We start from the raw sequence: 23,796 nt of genomic DNA on the forward strand, positions 1-23,796 counted from the left end.
CCTGACCTGTTTTGTTACCTCCACAATTCTGTTACTGACACCTTCTTCTCTCATTTTGCTCAGCTCTCTATCTTCTTTGCCCAGTCTCATAATTATACATGCCAATCCCCACAGACAGAGGCACAGAAGCAGAATATAACAGTTATTTTAGGACAAACAACTTTCTAAAAATAAATTTAAAAATCAGAGAGAAACCATATATAAAGTTTTTCCCCTAACAATTATATCTGTGTATATGACTTTTTCAAGGCAATAAAATAAACCTATTTCTCAGAAACAAAAATATCATAGCCACTACGATGATGATAAAAAATATATAAACCTACTGAACTTAAAATGTAATAGAGGGACTAAGGAGAGTCCAGTCTTAAAAGACTCACAGTACTCTCTGCTTAATGCATATCCATCTGGAGGCTTGGTAAGCCTGCTTCCAAAATTCATGAAGGGGGGGGGGGGATTTTTCTCTCCCCACTTCAAATTATGAGCAAATACATGTTTCTTTTGAGTTACTGTGCAGTGACAAAAAAAGTATTTTAATTGGTTGCTGAGTTGGAAATGAATATTTATGGAAATAAGATTTGAAAAAGAGAGTTTGAATTTGAAACTCAAAATTTAAGAAAAAGATTGTTAGATTTTTAGATGTAATTGAGAATTAAAAAATAAATTTAAAAAAAAGGAAAAAAGGCAGTTCGATGAAGAAAGAAGATCTGAATTATTACAAACCTCAAATTTGGAAGTCATGCAAGCAGTAGTTACCAGGCCACGGCTGTGAATGAATGCCAGCATGACATCTCTTATAGCATTGTGTTTATTTTCTTAGGAAAATGAGTAATGGAGATGGAAGAGACCACATACGCCTCAAGATATCAGAATAGCCATAAGAGGTACAGCAAAAGGAGTTGTTAGCAGAATCTGTTGATAGCTCAACCAGCAGATAGATAGATAGATAGATACACACACACACACACACACACACACACACACACACATATACACATATATATGTACATATAATTACATTATGCTATAAAAATAATTCATTAAATATATCTGCTTTTCTCATTTGGCAGTGAGGTCTATCATATCTACCTTTTCTAAAATTCATCTCATTAATTTCTTTCTTGATTTTTAATGGATACATTTACCTAGTTCTAAGAGGGACGAGTTGGGAGTTTGCCCTAGTATAATACTATTATCTCTTTTCTCCTGTAATTCATTTAGCTTTTCCTTTAAGAATATGGATACTATGCCATTTGTTGCATATACTATGCCATTTGTTGCATATATACTTAGAATGGATATTGCTTCATTGTTTATGATATCTTTTAGCAATATGGTCTGCCTGCTTGCTTTTCTCTTTAAATTGGTCTATTAGGAAGTGACTAGGTGGTTCAGTGAATACTTCCTGGAGTAAGAAAGACCTTAGTTCACATTTGGTCTCAGGCACTTAGTAATTGTGTGATATGGGAAAATCACTTAACCTCTGTTTATATTAATCCAGTGGAAAAGAAAATGGCAAGCCACTCAAGTATCTTTGCCAAGAAAACCTTATATCATTGGCATGATATGGTCTCTGGCTTCATGAAGTCAGATATAATTGAACAGGAACAATTTCTCCTTTTTCTGAAATCATGATTTCTTCTCATACTATTTTTTAAACCTCAGCTGAAACATAATAAATTCTTCTCCAACCTCTTACTTTTACTGTGTGTGTCTCCCTGTTTCAAGGATGTTTCTTATAAACAACATATTGTTGGATTCTGGCTTTTAATCCATTCTGCTATCAGCTTCTGTTTTATGGGTGAGTTCATCCAATTCACTTTCAACAGCATATTTTCTTCCATTCTATTTTTCCCCTATTTATTTTTCTCTTTCTTTAACCTGTACTTCCTCAAACATGTGTCTTGCTTCTGAGTACTTTCTCCCTTAATTAATTCTTCCTTGTATTATTTCCCCTTTTCTCTTATCTACTTTTCTCACTACTCTGGGGGATAAGATAAATCTATCCCCAACTGAATGTGTAAGTTGTTTCTTCTTTGAATCAATTCTGATGAAAGTGAGGTTCAATATTACTCAGCAGTTTTCCTCTGCTAATTGTAAAAGTTAATCCTTTCAAGTCTCTTTTACATGAAATAATTTCCCCTGTCCTTTCTCTCTCTTTCTCTCAGTGTATCCTTTTTTCTCACCCCTTACTTTATTATTTTTTTTAATTTCTAATCCTATTCCGTCATATGTACTTCTTCCAAATTACCTAATAATGATAAAGTTCTTACAAGTTACAATTATTACTTTTCCATACAGGAATGTAAATATTTTAACCTTATTTGTTCATTTATGATTTCTCTTTCAAATTTACTTTTATCTTTATATTGAGACTTGCATTTAAAAAGACAAATTTTCTATTCAGCTTTTTTGTTGTTGTTGTTTAGGAATGCTAGGATTTGGCCACACTATTCCTGCTAGTTTTCATTTTGAGCTCTCTTTCAGTTGATGGTAGATTCTTTCATTTTCTACACCCTCCCCATTGTTCTATCATATCAGGGCAGTTTTCTTTGATAATTTCTTGAAATATGATTTGTAGGATTATTTTAATAATGTTTTCAGGTAGTCCCATATTCTTCAATTATCACTCCATAGTCTATTTTCTAAGTCAGTTATTTTTCCATTGAAATAGTCCATATTTTCTTTTATAGCTTCATTCATTTGATTTTGTCTTATTGTTCCTTAACGTTTCATGAAGTCATTAGTTTTCACTTATTCAATATTATTAGTAAAAGTTCAGAAACTAATGAAGATGATTCATTGATGCATAGAAAAATCAGGGGAGGCTTTACACCAATGAAATCACAGTGTTTTGCGAGTATTACTTTATTACCTTAAGGGAAGTTAGGTGGCACAGTAAGTGCTACATGTAAACTCAGAAAGACTCATCTTTCTGTATTAAAATCTAGCTTCAAACATTTACTAGTTGTGTGACTCTGGGCAAATCATTTATCTTTGTTTGCCTCAGTTTCCTCATCTATAAAATCAGCTTGGGGAAGAAAAGTCAAACCATTCCACTATATTTGTTGAGAAAACTTCAAATAGGGTCCAAAGAGTCAGGCACAATTGAAATGACTGAACAATAATAACAATTATAACTTTTATCCAAACTATATGATATATAGTATAAACACAGTTATTGAAATATGGAGCCCAAACAATTTTTGAATGGCCACAAAGGCTTACATATTTACACCTTCCAGAATAATATTTTACAATCAAGGTTTAACAACAAAAAATGAAAACTGCACCATATTGCATTTTTAAAAATTTGAAAATACAATTTTGCTCTTTGGTTCCAGAATAGAATATAAAATCCAAAAATATACTAAAGGCTCCAATTCAAACAAGCTAATACACCTACACCCAGAACATTCAGATTTGTGGTAATTGTACCAATGAAATCTTACGCAAGAATGCCCAATGCAATCTCTAAAAAGATCATCTAAGGATTAAGGTATCATATGTGAAATTCAACTTTCTTTGCTTTTACTTGAACAAGTGAGATAGATCATTGTACATGTAAAATTAATATATGTTGCTTAATTAGAAGTCTGACAGTTTGGAGAATAGTCTTCAAGAATGAACAATTTGGGAAAGCCAATGGTGAAACTTTCCTCCACTCATGTTCTGTCAATGTCTTATGATGGTGTCATGGTGTTATTTGAAGGGAATACTAAACTCTGTAAGGGTTTGGGTGATTGGAAGGACTCTAAATTTGGATTTAGTGATGACATTGATGCTTGTCATCTGATAAGTAACTTGGATAAATTTAGATAGGATCATTACCTGGCCTACCATGAGGCAATAACATCTTCAGCCATAACAAATGCCAAAGGCTACCAAACAATTCATAATGAGCTTTCAATCTACAAATGAGATGGGAAAACACTCACATGAATGAATCCCATCAATAATGTCATCAGGAAATTTAGATGACACAAGAACAAGTCTTTAAAGGTAAATGTGAACTCAGAGAAACTTTAATGCATGGTCTCTCCTCTTTTTGTTTTGGAAATGTTATTTTTAATGGTATTTGTATTTGTGTAGAAATTTAAGATATATTTGCTGCTATGATACAATCCCAATGTCAAAGCTTGTACAGGATAGGATGTGAGTAAATCCCACTAAATGTCGATGGATCTGGGACCAAAAGACTGATGATGGTGCATTGCATAAAAGTGCTGAACTTGAACTCAAAGAAACCCAAATTTAAATTCTGCTTCAGGGACTTACTGTTTTGTAAACTTGACTATGTTACTTAATTCTATTTACCTCAGTTTCCTCATCAGTAAAATGAAGCATTTCATAGTTCACTAGACTATTATATGGAATCAAATGAGATAACATATGTAACATGATTTGTAAATCTTATTGCTATGTAAATATAACCATGATCATAAATAATCATTACTTTCTCAGAAATGAAAGTGTCAAAAAAAATCAGGATTTTAATAGAGGTTATACTTAAAAGAGAATCCAGTAGTAGGTAGATCCAAGAGACATGTATGTGAAAGTAATAATTTTTGAAAATTATTTTCAAGATTCAGTTCCAAGAAGTGGAATCATATATTATGAAATAAGATTTTAGTATTTATTACCAAATATTAACATTGGTTACAAAGCAAAAAAATCAGCAAAAAAAATCAGTTCTCCTTTTCTAATAAGGGTAATATAAAAAAAATTCTAGATTTAGAAGCAGATGTTATTATTTGTGTCTCTCAAACCACTCACTGGTTATATGACTATGGACAAGTCATGTTCTCTAAACCTAAGCTTATTCTTTTGTAAAAAAAAAAATAACAAGTTGAACTATTTACTAGAGCTGTTGGAAAGAAAAGGGTTTTAATTATAAAGTTATCATTATAAATAATGCTCTGAAAGGGACTAGCAAAATACTGATAAGCTGCAATTCAAATTTAGAAAGGAGGAAAATTTTGAAAACTATACTAATTTTTGTTATTCATATAATTGAAAAAATTCATTGGAGATTGTGATGACCATGCCAGAGTCAGGAATTCAGGTTAAGGGAAAATCTTCGATCTTTATTCAATTGTAGGTGAAGGGGAATCAGAAGTGAAGGGGGATTAGCAATGTGAGCAGCTGCATCAAGAAGCCAGTCAGACCAGAAGCCCGCAAGCCTTCTCTCCCTGGCTCTCTTCCTGCCCCTCTGCCTCCACCACCAAAATCATCATTTCCTATACAGTACATCAGGACTTGCACAAAGAGTGGGCGGGGCCATTCTTTCTCCAAGCATATATATTAATAGAGTATGGTCCAATTACTATTTTGCCTCATGTGCTTGGGAACCTCAGTGCCTCAACTCGAGCTTCAGCCCATTACATCTCCCGCTTGCTTTTGTTTTAGAACACAGGTGGTCACACCATCCCTGACTCCTCAGGAAAGGAAGTGAAAACACTGAAGAGGAGGTGATCAAGAACCCCCTGACTTCTCAGGAAGGGAGGTGAAAGCACTAAAAAGGAGATGATCACGCCCTCCCTGACATCTCAAGAAGGGAGATGAAAAGCACTAAAGGGAAGTGGGGGTTGCTAGCAGGTTTCTGGGCTGCAGGGTTTTATTATGCAGAAACCCATCAGCATGGAAGGTATTACACAAGCACATAGCAATAACGCAGAGGCTATTAGTGATGACCCTCCCCTCAGTCAGTGCAGGCTTGAGTCCTAGAAGGAGGGTATGTAAACAACAGTCACACAAACACCTTCTTCAGGAGATATCATATAAAAGTCTGCTTTTGATACTTACAAATTTTGTAAATACGATCAAGTATCTTCACCCTTCTGAGTTTTATTAAGCTTTATCACCTTTAAAATGGGAATAACGTACCAACTTTGGAAGTTTGTAGTGAGATTCAAATGAGATAATTTCAGCAAAATACTTTGCAAGCCTGGAAGTGTTATATATTATCATGATCATCTTCTTCAGCTGACTGAAGCACTTTGGATAACAATATTATTGAAATCAGGAGAGTCGACTAGATAATCTCACATTTTTTATCTCATTGTAAAATTCTGTAACAGGTTTTTCATGAAACTTTTTCTCCTAGTTCTTCTTTTAGTTTCTTCAGTGACATTCTAAGATGTTCTCCTATTAGGAATCTTTAAAATGTTCTTCACCAAGCCACAGTGATTTAACATCCACAGAATAATCTCATAAAACACAAAATATTACAAAATAAGTTCAGGTTATTTTTTCCAATGGTAGAAAATTTTATGGGTTCATTTTTCATAACCGACAGTAAAATAGTCTCATCTCCTTCTCAACATTTATATCATTTGACTGGAGTGGGGGCAATGTGATAAACTGTACTTTAAGAAATTTTGAAGGAGCTCAATTAAGAGTTAAGAGGCATTTATTTTTAATTGTCCTACATTGTGAGGCCAGATTCAACAAACACTACTGTTGAAAATGTTTGAGGTCTTGTATTTATTAAAATACGAAATACAAGAAAGTAGAGAGGGAAAAAAAAGGCACTTGCCACATGGTTTGCATTAACACAACCAGTTTTAACTCACCTAGACACCCATTACTTAAAATGCAAAACATACCCACTATCCTACAGCTGCTTTATTTCCAGTAGCTGAGCACTTTAAAGTGACAATGATTGGTATTGCATTGGACTGAAAGATTGAGATCTTAAAAGAAAACGTTTTTATATTGTGTACAGAAACAATTCCAAAGGACTCAGCACTCATGCCTCTGGGGTAATGCAACTGAATTTCTTGATTATATATGTATACGTGTAACAAGTTGAACCATTTGTATTACTATATTTTATTTGATCTATGTTTTGGAAGTTATGTTTGCTTTTCTTATTTGTCACAATAATTTCCAAAGATTTTCTAAGGTAGACAGTAGTTTGTAAACCATGAAACTGAAAAGATTATCCATGATAATGATGCAATCACAAATTAGCAATGTGTTACTATTATCATTGCCCATAGCTATATATTCTTTGTTACCTGATATTCTCTGCTAATTTAGCACAGTGCCTGACACATAGGAAGCACTGAATAAAAGGTTTTTTGGTCTTATTAATGTTTCTTCTGATCCTAATGTGTTATTGTGACTGATAATGGATGTATTGTGATATAAGTGCTTTCGTTTTTTTATGAAAGAAATTACATATATATATATATATATATATATATATATATATAAACTAAGCATCTTTGAAATAGAAGATGCCATTGCTGGGTTGCAGATGATCTATTTAAAAGTATTCTAGGCTATAATGCTATCATATCCTAACTTTTAAAATGTGATACAGATCTAATTTTAGTTATAATGCTAAGATTAGAAGACATCTTTCACATGATACAGACTCAAATCTTTATATAAAACTACTTGAAGTTATTTTCTGAAATGAATGCTTGCAAAACTCAGTTATATTCATATTTAATTTTCAGAAATATGTATGCAGCTACATAAAACACTGTATATAAACACCCATACTTTCTTTTCTGGGCCTCCTGCCAATGCTATGTTTTAAAATACAGGTGCATGGATGGATTCATTTATATTATAGTATTTATGTTGTTTTAATAAGCTGAATGACCATATGTTCAGTGTTTTAATGTTGTTTCTTTCATTCTCTTATTGGTGATGACAGTGTAGTATTCCCCAACTAGGCTTCCTCATATCAAAGTGACACTTCAAAATTAAACACAATAAGAAGTCATCATAATAATTCTTTAAAGCCACTAAGTCACTATGTATTCAATCTTAACAGGGATATACTAAGTCACCATAATACTTTAAAGCCACTAAGACACCATGTACGGCAATCTTACTGGGGATAGATTAAGAAAATGGAGGCAATATTGAGTATTTAGGTCTTGTACCAAAGTTCTACCGTACATATGAGAATTTCTGAATCAGTTGCTCAGAGAAATGTGATATTCCTTTATGCCATAATCATAATTTTGTCTGCTTCTTAAATGCATGAAACAAATTAGGAAATATTTATTCATTTCCAGTTACTGCTCACATACTGGCATATTCCCATAGAATGGAAGAATACAAATTTAAGACATTTTTATCTAAGTAATGTAATACAAAAATCAGGTCTTCAGATAACTGTTGAATTTATTTACATAAACTCCATTTCCAAGATGAAAATAAAAACATCTACCTCAAACATATAGAAAATTAAGGCAATAGACTAAGTTCTTCACATTGGAACAAAATAAATATTTCATACTGTGAAGTCCCATTAACTCTCAGAACACTATTACACACTTTAAAATAAGTATTTTGATAACATTGTACAGGTTTTGCTGAAACAGGGTAATGTAGCTGTAGAGATCACAAACAGTTATTCTCTTATAGACACTATTTCTGAAGTGTTCTAAGCTCTCTGGTATTCATAGCACATATTTCTCTTAAAGATCTCATTCATTTTCAATGTCTTAACAAAAAGAGCCAATATTTCCTGACAATTGATTCCAAATATCAAAACAACTTTAAAATTAAGTAATCAAAATATCTTTAAAATATTTCTTCATATTTAAAATGAAATATGTAAATGAACATGGGTCATAAGTTTGCTTATCATAACCCTAACTAATTTGTGACTTCATGCTTGCATTTTTTAAATTTATGGCTTTTTTTGGAATTATAACACAGTATAATTGAGGGATATTCTTAAGATAAAGGGCAGCTAGGTAGTAAAATGAATAGAATTCCAGGGTTGACACCAGGAAGACTCATCTTCTTGAGTTTAAATCTGGCCTTGAAAACTTTTGAGCTATGTGAGCCTCAGAAAATGATTTCACTTTATTTGTCTCAGTTTCTCATTTGTAAAATGAGTTGGACAAGGAAACAGCAAACAATCCCACTATCTTTGTCAAGAAAACCCCAAAATTGGTCATGAAGACTTGAACACACTTGAAACAAGTGTTTCAACACTTCTGATAATTTCTGAGAAGAATGGCAGCTACTCTTCAATAATTATTTACTTATCTATTTAAGGTATTAAATATCTCATTTTAAGGATGATATCACAACTGTAATGATGCTAATTTAGTTCAAATAGCATATTCAATTTGACAGATTTATTTATTAATATATTTTAATTCAATATAGAGAATCCAATAAATACATGAACCTAAATATATACAATTAAACAAAATGGCATAAAAGGATAATTATGATAAATAGTGCATGTCACTTTCTACTTTTAAATTTTATTATCAGTGAACAAAAAAATGAATACCGATCATGCTTACGATACTGTGTTATGTGTCATCAGCTAAAAGGAGTAAAACATAAGGATCCTCTCTTTGAGGGCTTTTACACAGTGGTGTTACAAATGAGTATAATCTTGCAGATTATGTATACTATAACAAAGTTTCCAAGAAAGCAATAATGAAATGCCATGCAGAAGAAGGATTAAAATTGCCTACTTGATCCCAAAAGATATGAAGAATAAGTGGAATAGGAAGAAGAGAGGTATATTCTTAACAGTTAAAGTAGTCAAAATGGAATGGATGATTTGGGAGATTCCCCATCACTAGAAATTGTCAAGAAATTGCTGTTGGGTGTGAGTTTAAGTGGTTCAATGTGTTGAGTACTTGGAGTCAGGAAGACCTGGGTTTAAAACCTACCTCACATTATTACTAGTGATGAGATCATAAGAAAATTAGTTAAATTTCCTAGGTCTTAATTTTCTCATTTGTAAAATGAACATAATGATAGCATATACCTCATAAGTTTGTTTTGAGGATAACAAAAGTATCACATGTAAAGATATTTGTAAATCTTAAGAAATATAAATGTTAATTATCCTTATATTACAGAGACAATTTTTATTTAATTACTGCTTGAAATTCTGATATTCCTTCTATTTCTTATATTCTATGATTCTTACGCTGGTAGGGTGTGAAGGAAGGAAAATAAGATAAGAAGTCAAGCTTACTATGAAAGAGAAAAGATTTATATGGCCTGAGAAAGCTGAGAGAATTTCCAAAGATGGAGATAAAGGGAAAGCATTTTAGAAAAAGAGAAAATGTGAATGAGAGAAAAAGAAAAAGGAAAACAGAAGAGAGAGGGAGAGAGAGGGAGAGAAGGAGAGACAGAGAGACAGAGACCACAAATAATGTGGCAGTGGCAAATGATCTAGTTTGGCCTCAACATGGAACTGAAAAAAGGAGAAGAACCCATATTACAAAGAGTTTTTATATTGAGAAGTTTGGACTTACACTGATAGATCATGAATAAGCTGAAGATTTTTGGAAAGAGAAATGAAAAGTATCAGAGTTGTGCACTAGAAAGATTTTTCTGACAATGGGTGGAAATTTGAGCACATTGGAAGTACAAGGGACAGTTATAGTATTATTGCAAGAGTTCAGGATAGAGGTGAAAAGGGTCAGAATTAAGGTGATGGGGGTGAGAATAGAAAGTAATCAAATACTTTTCAAAAATAAAATTTTTAGACTTTAGCAACATGTTAAATGTTGTCCAAGGGAAGGCTACTTAATGGTTTCTCTAGGATTTTAAGGCTTGGTTGCTAAAAAATGTTGGTGTGCTTAAAAGAAATTAGCAAGTCAAGAAATGAAATTTGGAAAAGGATTCAATGATGTTCAAGAATTTTGTGAATGTATATTAGGCAGCTAGGTGGTACAATGGATAAAGCAGTGAATTGAAAATCACTAGGATTAAAAATCCTGTCCCCTACATTTGGTAGCTTTGTTACATAGGCAAGTCATTTAACTTCTGTCATCCTGTTTTTTTTTTCTATAAACTTGGATAATAACAGTGAATACTCATGATGATCAAATGAGATAAGATATGTGACACGTGAGATTTTTTCAAACCTTAAAAATTATGTAAATTTTAGTTATTAATATTATGTGTAAGTAATTGAGCTAAATACTGTGGCAATATAATAAAGTAAGTAGATAGAGTGCTGAAGTTAGATTCTGGAAGATGTGGGTTCAAAACTCACTGACAATTTAACCATTTATTTTATGATGATGATGATGATGATTCCCATTATCATTCTCATTTTTCTCATCTCATAATCTTTGGAATTTATCACAGTTCTAGGAAAAGTCACTGTCCTGCTATTGCTATTTATGTTTAATTTTTAGCCAACTAATGTTAAACAAAATTTTCTTTGTAATAGAACATAAAATATTAGTTATGTTCTCCTTTTTCTGGAAGACTCACTGAAGATATCTTTGAGACAACTCCTATAGTAGGTATGATAAGGGATATACTGTCTAGTTCTTAATGTTCCTACATGGCTTTGAATATATATATATATTTTTTATTTTTACACTGAGATATAAAGAAAAATAAAAGTTTTCCCTCCTGTAGGGACAATATTAGTATAGGGAGATAGGATGTATAAACAAACTATTATAACATAAATGTTTATAGAGATTTGCAGAGATATCATATAAACAAAAGAACAAAATGGTATGTTATTTAAGAAGAGAACTAACTTCCCATGTGAAAGGTAAGCATCAGAGGAAGCTTTCATGGAAGGTGTGATATTTAGTGAAGAAAGACAATCAGTTTGGTTTTTATGATATTGATTTTGATAAGGTAATAGCGCAGGCATATTGTTGAGGGAATTTTATTTTTCAAAAATACACTATTAGAATTTGAGAGAGAGAGGTCAAACTTGGAGAAAATATGTGGAAATGATCTTCATCAAAGCTCTAAAAGTAGGTGAGATTTTGGTTTTGATTTGGTTTATAAATAAAATCTGGGGGTGGGGTGGATAAGTCATGTGCTCCATTGGAAAAGACAATGGCTTTGCAGTTAGGAAATATAAGCTTGAATTAAACTCTGCTAAAAACTGTGGGTCTTGGGTACAATACTTGATTTTACCTCTTTGGGCTAAAGTTTCCTCATATATAAAATGAAAAACACCACAGTATTATTTCTCAGTTCCCTTCCAGGTTCAAATTCCATGATTATAGGATTCCATTCTCACTACTAGTACCTTATAATTCAAAGGTGTCTGATTATGGTTATGTGTTGACCATTATCAGTGACCATTATCAATGTCCAATTTTGTGGCAATTCATTTTTAGAGGTCACCTTTAAATGAGCTTTCACTATTAGAATATAATCTCCTTGATGGCAAAATTCATATTGTTTGTGTTTGTATCCCTAATATATAACCTAGAACATAATAACTGCTCATTAGTTCTTCCTTCCTTCCTTCTCTCCTTTGTGCCTTTCTTTCCACCTTTCTTCCTTCTTTCCTTCCTTCCTCACTCCCTCCTTCTCTTTCTCTCTCTCTCTCTCTCTCTCTCTCTCTCTCTATATATATATATATATATATATATGTAGTTATCTTTCTCATACCCTCATACCCATCTATATATCCATATATATTTATATCTATATCTATATATCATATGTCTGAATGCATGTAACATTTATCTATCTTTAGGACCTCACTATTTAAAAGTTGGAACCATATTATAATGTGGAACCAAAAAATGAGGACTTAAGTACAGTAAGACTTTATGAAAACGTTTATTGAATGGCATCCAATGAGCAGGAATATGTGTTTATATTGGCAGTAGGGTAAACCAGGATTTTGAAATAGAAAAAATTACATAAGAAAATTAGGTATCATAAAATCTGAACTTATTGTTAAATTATAGGTGATCATTAATCATATAATTCTTTAAATAGGGTATTTAAAACAATTATCTTTACTTCTGAAAAAGTGATTGACAACTTTTAAGAATACATCTAACCTATGTAAAAAAGTGACATCTGTATTTTTAAGGGGATAGACAACTTCACTGACTTCATAGAAATTTTAATGTATTAGTAATATTTTCAATCCAATAGCAACCATATTCAAAATTAAATATGGGTTAGCAAAATGACAACTCAGAAAGAAGGGAGACTAAGAAGATTTTTTATGAACAATTTAGCATTTCCAAATGAATAACTCCAGTTCTCAAAAACAAGTTTGAATCTCAGATTCACAAAACTTAAGATTTCCTCAGCAAAAAGAGGACCAGGAAAGAGAAACACTGAGACACAGAGAGACAGAAACAGAGAGAGACACAGAGACAGAGACACAGAGAGAGACAGAGAGACACAGAGAGAGAGAGAGAGACAGCAGACAGACAGATACACACACATGCACACACACACACACACACACACACACACACATACAGATATATAGAGAGAGAAATATAGTACTGTGCCACTATTCTAACAACTCCCTAGAAAGGACTAGGTGGAGAATCTTTCTCATTAGTTTTAAGCCTAGCAAAACACTTTTTAATTGATGTTAATGCTCAATGTTGGAGAGATTAGTCTCTGATGATTTCTGAATTGGATTTTAATCCCTTTGCAGAGCAAAATGGATTCTTGTTAGTTTTCTCTACATTTTTTTCTTTTTTTCTTGCCTGTCACTTTTCTTTTGGATACAAATGTCTGTATATCTATCTGCCTCTATCTCTCTATATGTTTCTCTCTCTTCCTATCTCTCTCTTTGTGTCCCCTTCTCTATTTCCTCTTCTCTCCCCCCACACATATTTAAATGTAGGCCTTCTTCTTTACCAATATATGGTATAAGAATTACACTGTTTTCTTTTCTTTGATTTAAATCAGCTTTACTTTAAAAAGAAACCTTTAGAAAGGATCACATCACTTCTTTTCCTTCTCCCAACAGTCACTCATCACCTCTCTGAAGAATTTCCAAGTAAAACTAAGAAGAAAAACAAAACCAACCAACACTCAAAACTGCATTTTAAAAAGGTTATGTAGAGGGTGAACCTATACAGGACAGTCTATTCCACCCATAATAAATCTTCCTGTTAATTTTCTCTTTTTAGAAGCATTTAGATATAGCTCTCTGGACACACTATTTTCAGTCTGCTCCAGGAATTTAGCTGTAGCTCCTTTCTTCTCCAATGCCTTTTTCTGGTTAACATGCATTGACATATTGCCACCTCTGCAGCTTATTTATGCACCTGCCCTTACAATCAAGCATCAATAGACAATAACCCTTTAGTAGAAATCATGTTTGAGGCTCCCTGACCTGTACAGAATATCTTATCTCAGAAGGAAAAAAAAAATAAAAGTTGTTCTGTTTTATTAACCTCACAGATCAGCAGATTTGCTAAAACCAAGACCGCAGCAATCACCAGTTCACAGGTTCTGACCAAAATATATGCAGAAGAGGTGGATAGCTGCGTATTCTTTGATTTGGCAACCAGGTTTCAAAGCTAGACTTAGGAACATTGGTATATTGATCTCCCCTTCATCTCAACTCTCCCCCCAAATACACACACACACACACACACACACACACACACAAGCCCTTATTATGCTCCATTGAAAGTCATCACATATCTAAGGAATATAACGATATAGTAGGAGGGATGGGGTGGAAGGCACTGTATGAAGAAACTTATCCCCATTGCAGTTCAGAAAAGAAAGAAAGAACATTTCAATTAGAATTATGATATTTAAACCAACTCGGGTGGAGACTTTCAAGGAAATAGCCTGACCAAAGTTGGTCTGGGATAGATCAGCAGAATCTTTACCTCTCTCTCTTAACCCTCTCTACAAGTTTATTCCTGGACATCCTCTAGATTTAAAAGTCCCAGTTAAAAGGCACCCTCTACTAACTCAAGACAGAGAGACAGAGTAAGAGATAGATTAAGAACTTTTTTCTTCTCTTCTCTTTTCTTTTTTTTAATCGCAGATCTCGATACAGGTAGATATGAACACAGGTAGAACCTGGAGCGCAGGGGCTAATGCTGCGCAGACAAATGAACGTTCGTTCAAAGAGCCCTTAGTGGTTTGCAGTTCTCAGAAGCTCCTAAGATCAGGACAGCTCCTAACGAGCCTGGCTCCTGGAGCTGCACAAAGGGCAAACTGCCAGTTTGCTCTTCCCGTGGGTAGGAAACAAGACTGATCTGGCAACCGAGAGTCTGGCCCCAGGTACCAGTTAGGAATTCCCAATCCTGTTATTCTTCCCCATACTCACTTCTCTGCTTTCCCAGTCTTGGTTTTTTCTCTGTCCTGTCCTACTTCAATCCCACCATGTCTCACCGAGTCTGGTCGAGCACATCTAGCTCTATTCTACTATCTCTTGTCCCATTTGATCTTATATTCCGGGCAATCCCAAACTATTCCCTACCACCGACCCAGGACCTATTCAAGTACCCTTAACACCCCTCCCCCGAACTAGTCAGGTTCAGACCCCTTACTTTCCCTGCAGGACTCCACCTCTCTTTCCATACGTCCAGGTCTGAGCAGATACTCCAGGGGAACAAAATCACCCAGTTCCCAGGGCTCTTCCAGGATGCTTGGTGGGGTGCCAGGCTGCAGCGCTGGGACTTCACCGCCTCCCCCGTCCCTGATTTTGTTTATACCATACTGACATTACCCTTTCTGGGGAATTCGGTAATCTCTGTAGGGGATTGCCCATCACAGAGCCTCCTCACTTTTAAATCACGACAATGTACACTTACCCAGACGCCACAGCCACAGTTCTTTCCTCTCAGACCTGGCGCGCACAATCCCGGACTCAGCTCAGTGTTCCCCCTTCCAATCCAGTAAAGCTAGTCCTGCCAGTGGGCACGCTTTTTATCCCGCCAGTCGGCGGCTCTCAGGTAGGGAGGAGGGTAGACAAGCTAAGGGGTTGTGTATCCCCCGCCCTCTCTGAGCATATCCCCCTCCATTCCTCCCTTCCGCCCGCCCATCTTTGCATCCACCGACCCGTGCGGTAAAGGAGAGGGGTGGGAAAGGGGGGGACTTACCTATCGGGAACAAGGTGACCCAACAGCTGCACCCCAGGGCAACCAGCGGAATAGCAGACAGAGAGCACAACCTCACCGACACCGCTCCCCTCCAGTAAGCTGGGGAATGCAGGTCAGTGCGACGCCCCGCTCTTCTGATCACCCCGGGAGGGCTGCGGTGGTCCCTCTAATTTCTTCACCCGCACCCGGAGCCCTGCGCTGCCCCGAGCGCCACAGGGAGCTCCGGGCGCGGGGCAGCGGCTTCGCAGGCTCTTGGGAGTATTGAGAGGGGCGAAGGAAGAGGCGGGGAAGAAGCTAGTGTGGGCTCCTAGAGAGGTGGAGCAAAAAGAACCTCCCTCTCCAAGCTCACAGGGAAAGGAGGGTGGGTTCGGAATCAAGGAGCTTGGAGCCCAGCGGGTAGCAAACGCAAAGGATGGCTGCTGTGTGCGCCTCTCGGCTCAAAGAGCATTGCAATGTATGTGCCTGAGAGGACAGCTGCCGGGCTCCTCCGGAGATGAAGGAGGAGAGAAAAGCAAGCAAAAGCAAGCCCAATCCCCGTACGACAAAGGCAGCCAACTTTGCCTCTGCATCGGCCACAGAGCTGGGAGGTCTGTGGGGCTGCTGCCGCTGCTGCTGTCTCCCCACCCTGTGGCGCTCCTGACACCCGCTAGCCTCCAGCCCCGGGCTAGAGCTGCAAGGCAGAAATGCAAAGCGGGTGGCTGGAAATATGAGGGCGGCAGAAGCAGGAGGAAAAACAGATCTCAGGCTAGGTTGACAGGAATTTACCGCCCTGCACTGGGAAAAGGCGGCTCCTCCTGGTCCTAAAGACGTCCGGTCCTCAGACACTTGGTTCTTAGGTGCCCACTATGGCTCTATTTCGCCCGTATCCGCTTCCTACTGTTGGTCAAGTTAACCGAAAGTTCAACTTGAACCCTAATGCTAAAACCTATTCTAAAACAAAAGATGACTATCTATATTTTCCCTGCCTAATGTTCATAAGTTCTATTTCTTAATAATAGGGGGTTTATAAAATCTGGAAGGGACCTGAGAGGTCATAAAATCCAGCATCACTGAAAACTTAAGCATGGAACAGAAAGATAACTTTGCTTCCTTTACCACTGATTTTCCTCTGTAATGTTTGTTCACTTTAGCTTTTTTCTTTCTTTCTTTTTTTGTGTTGTTTGTTTTTGTTTTTCCCTTTTGATCTCAATGAAAGCTCTATATAAAACCTAGGTAACTGTCACTGGGATATATAGCCACTAGACTCTTTAGCACCTGCTGAACCTATAGGGCCAAAGAAAGTGGTTATTAACTTCATGGCTATAAGAATGAAATGGGATATGGATATGGGCAGGGATTTGGAAGAACATTTTCAATCAGTCTACCTTTTGTTTTAATATTTAGCCAGCTACCTTAAAACATTAAAAAACATTAAAAACATTAAAACATAGCTTACCAAAAGGAAGATGAAAGTGAGAGAGACTGTTTTCTATTTAGAATTGTTTCATCTAGTCTAAACATCATTATTTGCCTTTTTATGTCTTATTTCTCCCATTAGATTTTGACTTCCTTGAGGAAAGGACTCTGTTTTGGTCATCATTAAAAGTCCCTCAAAACCTAGCCATATAGACATTATAAAAACAGCAATAATAACTCATGTGTAAAGTTTCCAGTGTGCTTCCCATATAACCCTGTGAGATATTGCTTGAAGCTATAATCCACATGTTAACATGAAGAAATTAAGTCAGGAAAAAATGAAATAACCTGGCCAGAAATGAACCTAGGTTTCTGCCTTTTAAGTCTGATACAGCTTTTATTAGACAAAGTTCAAAAGAACTGTGATTTAATTAGGGAATTACCAGGTGAGGAAATTTCTTTCACCCATTCTAGTGGGGATGAAATGCCAGGGTGAAACTAGGAAGATTTTTTAAACTATTTTTATGAAGATCATCTAATTTGTCAATTGCATTGACTTTAACAAATATTTGCAAATCTTTATAGCAAGGGACAGCATAGTTTAGTGGAGAGATAGCTATATTCAGCCAAGAAAAAAATAAATTTAAGTTTCAACTCTGACATATAAGTTATGTAGCTCTAGAAATGTTATTTAACCTTTAAATGTGCCAGGCAATTGACCAAAAGGTCATTATTGCAAATGGACCACTATTCCACTTAGTCTTGTATGCCACATCAAGACCAAGGAATCCCTATTCCCATCCCATCCAAGGACCCTCATGCCCCACCTAATCCTCAGCTAGTTTGTTTCAGATCTACAATGATTAACAACATATAGGGGTATAGGATTCCATCTCTCTCTCTCCCTCGCCTTGTGTCTGGGTCTAACCAAAATACTCCAGAAGAATAAAATGGGACTAGCATTTCTCCTACAGAAATTCTCCAAATTATTATAATACCACTGATGACAGAATGAACATTTAAGTACCTGCTATCAGCAAAGCACTGTAACACATTTACTTAATTCAACAAACCTGTATTTAACAAACATCATTCATTAGGCACCTATTATATGCAAGCTACAACTGAACATTTAGATAATATTAAATTTATATTTGAATATTTAGATACTGCTAATGTTCTCCATCAGTTATCCTTGGCCAAATTTTCTGTTCCCTGCTCTTAGTTCCTTCCTCTCTAATTTGAGAATTTTGGACTAGATAATCTCAAAGATTTCTACTACTTCTATGGCTTTCCCTCCCACTTCCCTGGGTTAAGGGACTATTGTTTGAGAGTTTGTATATAGACTTTAAATATTTTCTGATTGAATTGTCAAAACCCCCAGAAATTTCCCCAAGCTATTTTTTTTTTTCAGAATCAGTGATGTCATACAGGTAAATTCTTGGTGCTTTGTGGAAGGAAAGAGAGAGAGAAAGACAAAGACAGGCAGGTAAAGCCAGAGACAGAGACACAGAGAGACAGAAAGAGAGAGACAGAGAGACAGAGACAGAGAGAGACAGAGAGATTCAGAATACCTGATAGAGAATTTATTATACAATTATCATGCACCAGGCATTATGGTACTTGTTAAGAATACAAATACAGACAAGAAAGATAATCCCTGCCCTCAAGGAATTTACATTCTAATGAAAAAAGATGAAGTATAAAATGGAGCTAGAAAAGAAGGAGGAAGAGGCATGCTGTGTAAATTGCCATAAAATCATATGGAGGTTTGATTATAGTGAAGATATAGGAAAACTCACTTTTAAGAGTCCCAGGAATAAAGCTCAAGTTTCTTGTAGGGACTGGGTAGGGAGGATGAATCTGATAGCTCGAGTGGAAACAGCATGGTATGGAGTTTATATAAATCTGGATTAGATGACTTCTGAGGTCCTTGTTAACTCAAATGTGATTCTGTGTGCTTTTTTTCCCCCAGATAAGATGAAAAATATGAAAAGAAAAACAGGGATGGCAAGATTGGAGAAATAATTACATTGCATTAATGTAAAACTTAATAGGATCATAGATCTAAATTCATCTTTCTATATATCACTTCATTTTATTTACAAGAATTATCTGAATTTTATATGAAGAGACTCCAGCTCAGAGAGCTTGAGTAACTTTACCAAGGTCACAGAGAAGACTCAGGACTAGAACCAGCTCCCTTGATTTCCATTCTAATGTTGTTGCTGTTATACTTTTAGTAATTCTTGATTGGAACAGATTTTGGGGGCATGAGCATAGAAATAAATAAAGGATTTGGGAAGAGAATTCACTCAGTAATTTGATCATAGATTTCTTCTAAAAGGAAAGATCTGTTAACTTTAAGATAATGAAGAAGAAAGCAAAGCAAAATTTGGAATGAGGGGTTTGCCATGTACTTTTTCTTAGGAAATTAAAGGAGAGTGACAAGTACTAGATTTTTGTAATAGAAAGGTGGGGGAAGATATAGAGAAGTAAAAATAGCTCACTTAATACATTCCTGTAACACTTACAGTTTAGGAAGTTCTTTTCTCACAGATAGCATATGAAGTAGGTCATGCAGGTATCATTGCCCCCATTTTACAGCTAAGGAAACTGAGGCTTATTTATGTAAATGACTGGTCCAAGATAAACTGCTAGTAGCTTTTCTAACATAGATCAATGTTCTTTGTGCTGTACCCTAATGCCTCTGAAAGAGTTTTAAAGACCTAATCATAATTTTAGCTGTTACCACCAATGAGTACTTGAATTAATATTGAATCTCAACTAAAACAAAAGCCTAGCCACAGGTTCCAAGCTGTGGGACTGAGTGAGTCTAGATGTCAGTATCACCTTTCTCTAAATTAAATAGAGTCAGTGGTTAAGATGTGACAAGGTAAACTCTAAGATCTCCAGTTTGAAAATTCTTTGATTCTGTAATTTTACTACACACATATAACTGCAAGAGATTTAGAGAAGGATAATTTATGATTTAATCAGTATAGATAGTCCAGGGTAGATCAGCATATGATTCAACTTAAGATAATAAGACAATGAGAGAGACAGGCAAACAGACACAGAGACAAAGAGACAGAGAGACAGACACACACACACGGAAAGAGACACAGAGACACACAGAGAGACAGAGATGACAGAGAGAGATAGAGACAGAGACAGAGATATAGATATAGTAACAGATACAGAACAACAGAAACAGAGGTAAGATCTACTTGATACTATAGAAAATCATTTAGTGGCTAGTTCTCATTTAGTTTATCTGTGAAGTAGCCTCTTTCTCTCTCTCTCTCTCTCTCTCTCTCTCTATATATATATATATATATATATATGTATATGTATATATATATCCCTTAATATCCCTTAGTTTCTCACTTCTATAATGATTTTTGTCATGTTTCATCCAACTTCTCTACCCTTCTCCGTTTCCCTCACCCCTTCTTCTTGCCCTCCTCCTTCCCCTCTTTTCTGTTTATAGAGAGAGCTCACCACACACACACACACACACACACACACACACACAAAATCAAGAGATATTAACAAAATAAAATGATGTGAAACTTTATGAACTTTATGGAAATCAATTCATCTTCACTGTTAAGGATTTCAAGGTATTTGCATATCACTAACTTCTAGCCTTTCTGAAATACTGTAAAGGCCAATGCAATTAAGGAATGGAAAAAAAGTGAAAGAAAAAGAAGGAAAACTCTCAGATAATTAAAGCGAGTACCCGAGGAATGGTTTATATCCACTGGGAGACAAGGATAATATTTGACTAAATGTTAGGCTGATCTCATTGAGATATTTAAGAAGGGAAATAATGGAATTTACAATGACTTTTCTACTACTCTTGTTGATATGACCCTCCACCAATCCTAATTAGAAATACTTTCTACTTCAGGTTTGTTATTTAAAAAAAAATGTAATAAAAAAAAGGATGTATGGAAAGGAATCTTGAGGAAAACATGAAGGCAGGTCCAGGGAGGAAGAATGCTTCAGAATGGTCTCTATGCTCTTATGAGAGATGTAATATTTAAAAATGAAGTTTAGAGTTTAAAGTCATTAAAGGCAAAGCATTATCTTTAAATATATACACAATATATGTACATATATACATATATAACCCTATATATACACATATATAAAACATACATTTATATATCATATTTATTTATAAATAAAGAGTAAATTCAGATTAATATATGGGAAATTATTAGTATCTGATTGGGAATCAGGGAAGACCACTAATGATTATGGAATTTTAATTGAACTTTGAAAGAAGTTTGGATTTCTAAGATGGGAAATAAGAAGTGAATACACTATAGGCATGGGTGACAACTTCAGGCTCAGAGACAAAAGAAGGAATGTAATAGATATTTGTTGCTGTTTAGTTGTTTTTCTATCATGTATGACTATGATACCCTTTGGATTTTTGTTTCTTTGTTTTTTGGCAGAGATATTGGAATGGTTTGTCATTTCCATCTCCTGCTCATTTTGTAGATGAAGAAATTGGGGTAAACAAGATTAATTTATTTGTCCGGAGTCACATACCTAATAAATGAAGCTAAGGCTGAAATTAAGGCTGGATTTGAACTCAGGTCTTCTTGACTCCAATTCTATTCTGTTAACCAGACTGGAATTGGCCACTAACCTGTGAATGACCAGAGGCACACAATGTAGACTGGAGACCGGAGAGTTAGGAATCAAACAGAACTTTTATTTCAAAGGGAGGAAACTTCTCTTCCAAACAGAAACCCCTTACCTCCTCCCTCCCAGAAAGAGGGCTTAAAGTGTAGGGGTAAAGGTTAGGTTTATGTATATGCAAAACCAGAAGGGAGCTGGATTATAGTACAATCATTCTTAATCTTGAGTTACAGTTCCCACAGCAAGTTCATGCATGGACAATACAGACATACTTTGTGCTGTGGTAACGGTTTCCAATATGATTGTCTCTAGTTTTAACAGTCATTGAGCCTTGTTTGATCATTCAGTAAGGTACAGAAGCAGAGTTAGCATGGCAGGAAAAGAACAATACCTAGCACAGGTGTCAGGAGGTGTGATGAACAGTTTTAGGCAGCAACAAGTCAATGCTTCTGGATCCAAAGTCCCTCGAAAATAAACTACAATTAATCTAATCTGTTATTGATTAATATGGAAACCATAAATCCCTCAATGAACACCTGGTGTTGGTCAAAGGAATACACTTGGCCAGAGGCTAATATCATCCAGAGCACAAAGGATTATTGCTATGACAAGCTCAGGGGACAGCCTGCTTGCTGGATATTAGCTCTGGGAAACCGGGCATCTCCAAATAGCTTGATAACTCTATCTCCTGTGCCATCCATCTGCCCTTGTAATGCATATTAAGGAAAAAATTTGGCTAGACCATAGAATTTGTAAAGGGAGCATAATTTATAATAAACCTATAAAGATAGATTAGAAGCAGTTTGTAATGCACTTTAAAGGAAAAAAAAAGATAAGTGTGAATATTATCCTTGAAATAATAGGGAATCACTAAAGTATTTTGAGTAGGGAAATAACATGTTTAAACCATTTCTTTAGGAATCTCACTTTGGCACTTTTATAAAGGGCAGTTAGGGGTGTAGTGGATAAAGCAATGGGTTTAGAGTTAGGATGACTTATGTCCATGAACTCAAACCTGGCCTCAGATACTCATTAGCTTGCAATCCTGGGCAAATCACCTGATGGCTTAAATTTCCTCATTTGAAAAACATCTAGGGAAGAAAATGGCAAATCAATCTAGTATCTTTGCCAAAACAAATCCCAAAGAGTGGTGCTGTTGTGTTTTTTTCTCAATAATATTTTAGTTTTCAGCATTCATTTTTGTAAGCTTTTGTGTTCCAAATTTTTCTCCCTCCCTCCCTTACCTACTTTTTCTCTAAGATAGCAAGCAATCTGAAATAGCTTAAACATAAAATCCTTCTAAACATATTTCCAAATTTGTCATATCAGCCCCAAAGGGAAAAACTGCAAGAAAGAAAAAGCAAAGAAAAATAAAGGTGAAAAGACATTCAGTCTTCAAAGTTCCTTCTCTATTTGTAGATGGCATTTTTCATCCCAAATCGTTAGGAAATTTCTTGAATCACCACATTGCTGAGAACTAAATCATCACATAATCATATTATTACTGTTTACAATACTCTCCTAGTTCTGCTCACTTTATTCAGCATCAGTTCATGTAAGTCTTTCCAGGCTTTTCTGAAATCACTCTACTCTTTATTTCTTATAGAAGAATTATATTCCATTATATCCACATATCATAACTTATTCAGCCATTTCCTAAATGATGTATGTACTCTCAGTTTCCAATTACTTATTACCACAAAAAGAGGTGCTACAAACATTTTGCACATATAATCTCTCTGGTAGACAAACTCAGTAGTGATACTGCTGAAATAAAAGATATGTAGAGTTTCACAGCCCTTTAAAAACAATTCCAAATTGCTCTCCAGAATAGTTGGATTTCTTCACAATTCCACCAAAAATGTATTAGTGTCCTACTTTCCCCATATCCCCTTCACATTTTTCATGATCTTTTTCAGGAATC

The 23,796-nt window shown here is 35.3% G+C and overlaps 1 protein-coding gene across 2 annotated transcripts in view; it reads right to left on the bottom strand.

The window, feature by feature from the left end:
• The window catches only part of SYNDIG1 (synapse differentiation inducing 1), a 248,780-nt gene extending 232,099 nt beyond the window's left edge, over window positions 1-16,681 (bottom strand). Inside the window, exon 1 of one of the 2 annotated variants that reach the window (XM_003758133.2) lies at window positions 15,819-16,681. The gene's annotated coding sequence lies outside the window, so the exon portion shown is untranslated. The remainder of the gene's footprint in view (window positions 1-15,818) is intronic. The other variant, XM_031951016.1, reaches the window with a different exon arrangement.
• Window positions 16,682-23,796: the final 7,115 nt, after the last annotated feature.

Source organism: Sarcophilus harrisii, chromosome 2 (genome assembly GCF_902635505.1).
Source record: "Sarcophilus harrisii chromosome 2, mSarHar1.11, whole genome shotgun sequence".
NCBI classification, from domain to species: domain Eukaryota; kingdom Metazoa; phylum Chordata; class Mammalia; order Dasyuromorphia; family Dasyuridae; genus Sarcophilus; species Sarcophilus harrisii.